Below are 9,670 nucleotides of genomic sequence, written 5' to 3' on the forward strand. Positions count from 1 at the left end.
TGAAACAACAGAATGATCTTAAAATTTGACGGATATTCTTTGAAAGCAACTAAATAGCAAAATAAACAAATAAATGGATTCGAGTGACAAGTGTGCCAATACAGGCTGCTGTGGATGATTGTTGTTTGCTGAGCATCACCTTCAATTTCAGCCTCTTGTGGGCCTCACCACAGTGGCTTTGCTGTTTGTGTCTTTTGGTGCATTTGTAATAGAATTATATGAAAAATCAAATGACCTGCTTTGTGGTACAGGTCATCCAAGAAGATTATGATTTCATTTTAATGAGGGGGCAGCTGTGCCTCTCAGCCCTCTGGTCTAAGTGATCACTTCAAGCTCAAAGAAAGAAAGAATAACACAAAGGCAAATGTCAAAGCCTTAAAACGGGACCACAAATAAATGTCCATCTTTTATTTACAAGAACAAACACATGAGGCTCACACAACCAGTCGTGAGTGTGTGTGCTTTAATTTAAAATCAACATCTAGAAATTCAAGGTTTGTAGCATAATTACCGCTTTTGATTCCCGATTTAATTCCCAGTAATTGCAAAAATATTGAAAATCACGCACACTTACACCCTACTTTTAAATCAGCATGAAACGGATGGATGATATGTAGCAACAATTTGGATCTGGAAAGTATGACAAAATAAAAATGAAGAAGCGCTGCAATGAAAACGTCCAGATATTCAACAGCTGGAGGAGGAATGCTCCCTCGGATGTCAGACTCTCTCCCTCTCTGTCTCTCGCTCATGCTGTCACAGTGTCTCTCCACGCCCCCCTCTCCCTTTCTCCCTCCCAGACAGCTTCTTCCCTCCTCTCCGCCGCTGGAAGCTCAGTTGACCAGCGTCGCAACTGAGCGATGCGCCTCTCGGAGAGCCTGATTTTACGCCAGATTTGACATTTACGCCGCAGAGTATCCTGCATTCGTATATTTGAGTGACACACAATTTTTTTAAAAAAAAAATCCCTATTCATTTAAATTTTTTTTTACATAATAGTCATTTTGAAGAAAAATATTCCCAGGACAAGGTTTTCCAATACATATGTGAAAACTGACCACTAGCAATAGATAATTTACCTTCCGAACGATCCCCCGAGGGGAGGATTTGCTTTTCAACAACGCAGATTTCTTTGATTTTGAGAGCAGCCATTGAAAACCGATAACTTTGATGAAGATGATACAGGACACGTCGGACAAACTCGCTTGATTTTGATGAATTTCTGAGCTCACAGTACGACCATTGAAGAAGCATCTTCAGGCAAACTACAGGGAGAAGATCTGCCTCACTAACAGGCTGTTATAAGGTAAATCTCAGCTTTGTCTGTGTATCTAGAAATCTAAGAGTCCCTTGACGTTTCCCTAATATTGATTTACAATATGTGGCGGCCATAAGTGTGGCAGCACTTACAGAATTTAACTAGCTATGTATAAATATACGAGCCATGTAATGATTCAAGTATTAAAAAAACAAACATTTACAGTATTAATACAGGTCTATTTGATTTGGTTGACATCTGTTGTCTTTAGGGGTTTTAATGAATCTAATCAATAAGAATACTAGAAATCTTTAGCATCTGTGGTTTTCTTTGTCTGTAATCTGGATATATATTGTTTTTTCTGACCTTTTCAAAGATATTGCTTTGAGTTTTTGAAATGACATTTTATGATTTTTTCTTAAAACGATTAATTTAATATTAATGACAATAATCTTTACAGCCACATATGATCTTCCTACTCCTGGTAATCTCAGGAGCTCCTCAGGGGTTTCGTCTGGGAGCTCTGATTTTCTTCTGAAATGTATTTTGCTTGGAGAAAAAAAAAGTTAAAGAAATAACCAGTCACCAAAACTCTGTGGACTTGATGAAATGTTGTTTTGTTGAATTTTAAACATTAAACACTGATGTGAAGGACAGTGGTCCAAGCTAGGAAAACAACAGCATTATTTCCTTGTTTACAAAGAAGAGTGCAAATGAATTGGTTAGTAACAAATTGGTAAGTTACATCACAATTTTAGGGCTCAACGAGCTGTAAAATAATTGCTACATATGAAAAAGCATCAGCTGTCCCCTTTACCTTGATGTCTGGTTGAAAAATAGTTTCCAAAAGCAAAGTTGTGCTGAGACTGGAGATATACCTTACACTCAGCTGGATGTCCTTGTTGGAATATCTAGCAAGAAAAGGTTTGTGGTCAATATTGTTTCACATTGTCATTTTATGAACAAACAGTTTATCAACAAACAACAACAACAAAATTAGGGTGGACGTTGTTTGGCTGTCAGATCACTAAGAATTTCTCAGCTTCACTAGAACTACTTCTCGATCAATTCAAGAAATCCAATATCAATCAAGAAAAAAACAAACAAACCCCAAAACAAAACCCATAAAATCAATTACATTTGATTTCTTCACCACAATTCTTTTTGCTTTCTGAGTGACAGTTAACTGGACTAGCATTGCACATCGATGTACCATCCACATCATTTGGCCTGTGTTACAGTTATTGCCATCATCCTGTAACCAGTTTGTACTGTGTCCACTGTGCTTGTGCCATACGAGCACGCCCAAATAAAAAGGTGGGGTAAAGTGCTTTCAAGGTGGGGCATGAAGTTTGAAGTGGGGTTGTAACAACATGTCAGCCAAATATTGGCATTGACCCTATTGACTTTTTATTGGCATATCTAAAAATTAGATGGCATTTAGCAGTGTCAGTGGCCTGTGTTCATCTCCCGTGTCTCTCTCTTGCCTGTATCAGATGTGGTCTGACTAAATGTTGAAAGATTATTTGATTAAGAGCTCAAAGACTCTTTACACGATTACCAAGTATTACTGTTGGTATTGCCCAGACTGGTATTTTGAACACTGACATTGGCTGGAATTTCCTAATGTAGTGTCTTCACTCTGGAAGCAGTTGAACCAAATTAGCAGAAAGCCTATACTCTGAGAAAATGCATTGACAAGGGACATATTTTTAGCTTCATGCATTGTAACAGTGGCGTTATTGTCGTTTTTTGTGGTGATCCACAATTGTGCCCAGTCCTCCTTCCCCCCCACCTCTTCTCTGTTGTTACCGTAAGACCTTTTCTGTCCACAAACTACCAACTTGTGCTAGACTCAAATGCTTAAATTTAAAACAGCTACGCTGCCATATTTAGGGACACAAATACTCCCATATACACCAACTCTACACACCCATAAGTGTGGCAAGGTGGACACAAAGCACACACAAAACTTCCACTCTCCTCACACCAAGCATAGCTCCTCTGTGCTTTGCTGCATAAGTTTGTATCAGAAAAACACTTCCCAACTTCATTCTTGCACTTAGACTTCAATTCTCCGGGGTCTGAAATCCTGGTTTAGGGTTTGGGGAGTGGCCACTGGTGCATAAGACCAACAAAAATCCCTTACTGATGTTACATGGTGGTCGGGGCGAAAGTTTTTGCTGATTTTGTGGTTTTCATGTCATGCAGTACTGCGTGTGTTGCAGGCTTGTTGCATCATGCTGCTCTCCAAAGGTTGGGCAGACGCACATGGATGGATTTTAGAAAAGACCCTGAGCCAAGAAAACTCCTTTCCTGTTGTTGTTGGGTGCATCTGTCTTCCACCCACTCAGTCTGCTACAGGGTGGGAACATTGCTCATGCATATGGACACCTGCAGGGTTGTGTGTACAAGTTTTAAGTAAATTGTTAAATAAGGGAGAAAGAAAGAAACAAATAGAATAGGGAGATAAGAGTTAGGAAGGAATGATAAAATAAGGAAGAAAGACCAGAAAGTACAAAAAAGTAGAAACAAAGTTAGTGAAAAAAGAAACAAAGGATCACAGTTCACAACACTAATCAATTATAAGAAAATACACAAAATGACTAAACTGTATGGGCAAAAATTAAAGTTTCAGGGCAAACAGAGCCACGGGGAGGAAAAGGATGGCAGAAGATGAAATGGAAGAAGTGAATAAAGTGAAAAATAAATAATCTGATGTGGACTAAAAAAGGAGGAAATCAATGCAAGAATGAAAGGATGGCAGGGAAAACAAGGGAAACAAAGATGATGGACAGTGAATGGAAAACAATGGGAGCAGATGTGATAGGACGGTAGTCAGAAGAAAAGAAAAGGAATAAAACATAAGAAAGGGAGTGTGCAATACAAAAAAAGTGCAGCAAAAAAAAAAAGACAAAAGGAATGAAGGAAGAAAGCAATTTAGCCAAAAAAAGAGACTGACTGAATGAGTTATTTAATAAGTGGAGTAGTCCAGTGATGAGCCAAGAAAAAAAAAAAACAGTTTGGGAAAGGAAGCAATCCAAGGCCAGAAAGACGGGATAAAAAAGAAAGACGAAAGAAATGTTACAAAATGAAGGGAACAAAAATAAAGGCAAACAGGAATGAAAATGAAAATGGAGCAGACATGCGGCAGGAATAACCAAAGAATGAAGATGAGGGTGGAGGAAATAAGAAAGAAAACAAGGAAAAGAGATGGAAAAATAGTCAAAGAAAGAAAAGAAGGACAAAGGTGAATAAAAGAAGCAACAGGTAAAAGAAAGAACAACCAAAACTGTTGATGTATCACTGAAAAGGGACTCGAGGGAGATTTGGAGGGGTTCTCTCTTACTCCTCCATCCCTCTCTTCCTTGGACCTCCAGCCCTCCTGTGGCCCTCAACCTGAAACCATCTGAAGCCCCCTGCGTGGTTGCTGGCCTCAGGCCTCTGTTGTCTCCATACTTTCCCTGCTGTACATGATGGGTTCAGTCGGTTCAGTCCAGCTATAAAAGCACCACTCCCTTTCTTTCTCCCCTGCGGCACAGGCAGGAGTTAGCAGGCCTCATATGGGAAGAGGAGGAAGAGGAGGCCTCACTGGTTCTCTTCATATCCTTTGCTTTTTTCCCCTTCTCCTCTTCTGTGCTCCGGTCTCCTTTCCTCTCCCACTTGGCTTGTTGGTTGGTTTGCGGTAGCATTTTCAGGCCTAGCCCTGGACGAGACGTTCATTTTTCTCCTCTTAGTTTCAAACCACTAACTAACCACTGGCTCCCTGCATCCCCCCCACTCCTCTGCATCTAAGGAATGTCTTATTCACCTCCTCTCTACGTCTCTCTTCTCTGATTCTTACAAGCTAAAGCGCACATGCGTTTGTGCCAACATCTGCAAAGATACACACATGTATCTTTGAGCATACATGCTTTGAGCACACATGCCGTTACTTTTGTGCCAACAGGCGGACACAATTCGGCAACCCCACGTAAACACACACACACACACATTTTGACACACAAAAGCCCCCCCCCCCCGGACCCGTCAGTATGTGCCGACCACCTGTGAGGGTACATACACAGCCATAAACCTCCCTTTCTTCTCTCCCTCTTTTCCATTATCCTCCTGAGAGCCCAGCGCTGGGGCCTTCGCTTCCAATCCAAACATAGACCAAATTCCGAAAACCCCGACTCAAACCCCCCCCCGTCTCTCTCTCTCATTTTCTCCTCTCCCACCCCTCTTTCTTTCTTTTGGGTTTGTGTTTGGAGGAAAGAGGCAAACGAAATGCTGGCCTCAGTGAAAAAGCCCTGGCAGAGCGAGGGAGTGAGTTGTGAGGTAGAGAAAGAGAGGAAAACAGCCTTGTCTCCTCAAGGTTGGGAATTATGATTGTAAAGGGGGCTCAAGTGCCGTCGCAGATGGGCGTAGGATCTTGTTCTGTGTTCAAGTGGCCTTAGATGGACAACAATGTGATGACTGTTTATTTTTTTTCTTGTGGCTACTTTGATGATGTTAAATTTTGCGTTGGTGTCAGTCTCAACAAATCTCTAGGTCTGCTAGGAAGCCTACATGAAAGATTGTTGGCTTAATTGCTGCCCCTCCCTGAGCCAGGTTAGGTTGGAGGTGTCATCCTGTTAAAAGGGAGTTTTTTCTTCCCACTGTTGCCAAGTATTCACTCATAGAGAGTCGTTTAATTGTTGGGGTTTTCTCTCTATTGTTTATCTCCCTGTTATACTTCACTATATGAAACGTCTTGAGCCCACTGTTGTTGTGACTTGATCTGAACTGAATTTGACAAATGTGGACAAGCAAAGATTCAACACTCTTTAAAACAGTTTCCCTTTTTAAAAGTGATATACTCAAACTAATGACACAAAGTAACATTTTGGAACTCTTTTGGTGGTCCACTACTTTTATTGCACATTCAAAACCATTGAAAAGTAGACCCAGAGGATCTAGATTCAGAATCAGAATGCTTTAATAATCCCTAAGGAAATTATGTCATGTTCATGTCTAGGGTCTTCTTGTTGCTTGATGCAAAGACTCCATCTGATCTCCAGGGTCTTTGCTATTAAACTGCGTGACACCATCTTGGAAAGCGCAAGTGCCTTCAGAAGAAAACCTTTGTGTAAGATAAGGAGTCTGACGAGGGATTTAAAAAGCACTCCAAACTTTTTTAATAAGTTATTCCACTGAAGGGAAAATCAAGTGGCACTGATTTCACAAGATCAAGACCGAAATGCTCCAAATGTCTCCAACAAAGCCAGGAATTGAACTTCAGGATTTGAAGGATTTGCTGTCACAATGCATGCGCCTACAATCAGATTGCACATTTGAACTGCTTGTTGCAACAAAATACATGTCTACATGAGTGTAAGCTAAAGTAATTTGATTACAGCAAGAGTGGATCTCATTCGATTAGGTGTAGTGTGTTACAGTTCAGTATGTCTTTTCTAAATCTGGGACTTGGTAGCTTGCTGCATTTGATTCAAGTATGAATTCTCATATAAAATAACTGAAGATGAAGTGAAGTGAGCAAATCCTCCAATTAAGTAAAAAAACAAAACAAGATAGAGATGGTGAGTGTGGATTTATATGCACTAAATAAATGAGTGGAAAAGCCCTTATTCCCTACATGATATTGTTCCATCATCTGTTGCCATTGAGCGAAAATAATTCCATCTGAAAAGTTTACTTCATGATTAAGCACTAATCTGATGGATATTTCTTCATACAAAAAAACAGAAAATCGTGAATAACAGAACATTGCTGTTATTGTGTCATCAGTAGACTTGGCTTCAGAAGCAAGAATCGCTTACGTTAGTAGGGAAAAAAAAATTCCTGATTGGTTGCCAAACTGACGTTTTTGGTCTTGTTTCCTTGCAAATTCTTTAAGTTGCCAGATGTCGCCAGGTTGTGTCACACGTTTTGCCCCCTGAGTGCACACCTGTGACCCTGAAACGAGTGTATAATAAAATGTAGGAATGGAAAACACTTTTTGGAATAATCTTTTGTAATTGTCCCGTTTGGTGACGATGTGTTTTGCCTCTTGTTGGTTTGTGTGCTCGCATGTCAGCAACAGAAGACAAAAACCAGCAAGCCAAATGTAATGAAATTAGCGGACAGATTTGCTTTAATCTTGAAACAGTGAGAGCAATAAAGAGCTTGTAATCCCTGCCATATAGGAAAGTCAGTATCTCCGCCTTAGATGCATAGAAAAGTAGGACAGTATCACCACTGTGAGTAGTAACAGAAAGAAAAGGACCTCCAGCTGCTAGTGACAGAAGATTGTCTGGACTTAGTGAAAGGCTCCTCCAAACGAAATGGTGTCACCTCCTAGGTGAAGTAGTTTTGGAAATGCCCAAATGGGAGGGAAGACTGGGGAAGTCCCAGGATGTGCTGGAGAGATTATAATTGGCAGGCTCTGGAACATATCCACCCAGAAGAACTGGAGGTGATAGCGAGGGATAGGGAAGTCTGGACATTGCTGCTTACACTGCTAGGTCTGTGATGTGACCCTGTGGCTAAACATTTATTTCTCTCCTCAAGATCTTCCTTGCCTTTCTTCATGTGGGCTGTCCTGTCTACTTCCCCGTCTAATCTCCTTGGATATAGCCGCCTTCTTTTCTAAGGTTGCACAAAAAAACGCCCCTGTTTTGGTTTCAGATTTGGTTCCTGTCATATTCAACTGTTTTTCACAAATCCAGAGAGAAAACTGGATGAAAATGTCAGTCTGCTTGTTTCCCACAGTGTGAGGAAGCCAACTTAGTAATGGATTGTTTTGTGGAATCTGGAAGGAATCTGTTGCAGTGATTTACCTATACCTTAAAGGTAGCCGAACCTTGACTCTCTATTGAAATGTGTACAAATGGACTGTTTTTTCTCAGGTGGCATCTGGCCCAACTCCTATACTGACTGGCACTCCTACAGGACTCATAATGTCTGCTAGCATTAAAACATAATTAATTCTTCCTGCTCAATTCTCAGCTGACTTTTTTCCAGCTCATTACTCTGCTATTTGATGGAGCCTTTTTCCTTTCCCTCCCTCTTTGTTTCCTCAGCTAGAATGAGAGGAACGGTCCACAGTACAGCTGGGATTGGTTATTATTTACTGGCTTGGCACATACACGAGCACACGCATACGAAAGCACGCATGCAGAGACTCCCTCACAAACACAGACACACATACACACACACACACACACACACACACACACACACACACACACACACACAGTGGAAACAAATTGGGTGAATCTGCTCTGCACGCAGGAATGTGAGGCACATGTGTTTGTGTGTTTTACGTCTGGATGACAGAGCTGAGGGAATGAAAGAGGGAGGCTGAGAAAGAAAGAGGAAAGAAGGACAAAGAAAAAACAAAAACTGAGGGAAAGGGAAAAAGAGAGACGGATTTCTGGGATGTGCTTGGCCTCGTCTGTCTCGCCTGACAAGGTTAAAAACACTTTTCTCGCTTTTCTTTCTGTCTTTCATTTCCCACATCCCTTCCCGTTTTTTCATCCTCAACTCATTCTTTTCCATCATCCTCCATTCTCTTTTTTCGTCCTCTTCTCCATCCGTGGTCTTTCTCTTTGAAGGTGGCAGTGGATGAAACGGTCAGGATGGAGGGCCCGTGGGTGGGTGTGGGGGTTCTGTTGCACCGTTGACGGCAAGGAATTACAGAGAGGCAGAGGGGAGCAGTGAAGTCTATGTTGATCTTGTCCTGCTGCCAAATGGTGGGATGGTGGTAGCGGAGGTGTTGCAAGGCATTATGGGTGGGGGTTCTGAACGAGGTGAAGAGACAGATGTAAGAGACTAAACTAAAATATAACGAGAATGAAAAGTAAAAAGTTAATAATTTCAGATTGAATCGAAGACTGCTGCTCATAGGGTTCGATCGCAGGCTCACAATCTGCTGGTGTTCCCGTGTACGAGACAGAAGCGGGACAGAGCGTTTCAGTCTGTGGCTCCTTGACTTTGGAACAGTCTCCCACTGTAATTACATTTAGCCGACTCTGTGGACTCAGTTAAAAACCTTTTTGTCTAACCAGGCTTTTTGTTGATACTTTTACTTTTTTCTTTATCTTGTTTTTTGTGTTGTTTTTGCACCATTTCATTGTTCAATTTGAAAGGTATTTGACAGTGTGATCCCTTACATGTCAAAATGCGACTGAATTGTTGTTGTTGTTGTTTTTTAAACTTTTATACACGGGTATTTTTTGTAACAAAGATTTTCTGCTAAAAAAATGATCTCACTTGATGTCAAGAGAATTCCTAAGCAACAAGTGGCAACATAACCTATCCGGTTGTTCAGTGATGACGCGACGAATCCTACTTCCGGGCCTAAAGTAGTCTGCGTTTAATATGGCTTTTGTGTTGTTAACATGTTTAATGTTTTGTATTTTCTTCTATTTGATCTCAAAAAGCTCCTAA

The 9,670-nt window shown here is 41.0% G+C and overlaps 1 protein-coding gene across 2 annotated transcripts in view; it reads left to right on the forward strand.

Moving 5' to 3' along the window:
• The first annotated feature begins 849 nt into the window (after positions 1–849).
• Positions 850–9,670, forward strand: part of LOC102196489 (zinc finger protein GLIS2-like) — a 30,906-nt gene continuing 22,085 nt past the window's right edge. For both annotated transcript variants that reach the window (XM_005744601.1, XM_005744602.1), the window contains exon 1: positions 850–1,306. The gene's annotated coding sequence lies outside the window, so the exon portion shown is untranslated. The remainder of the gene's footprint in view (positions 1,307–9,670) is intronic.

This window comes from Pundamilia nyererei, unplaced genomic scaffold, assembly GCF_000239375.1.
Source record: "Pundamilia nyererei isolate P.nyererei 1_Seehausen unplaced genomic scaffold, PunNye1.0 scaffold00145, whole genome shotgun sequence".
Lineage (NCBI taxonomy): Eukaryota > Metazoa > Chordata > Actinopteri > Cichliformes > Cichlidae > Pundamilia > Pundamilia nyererei.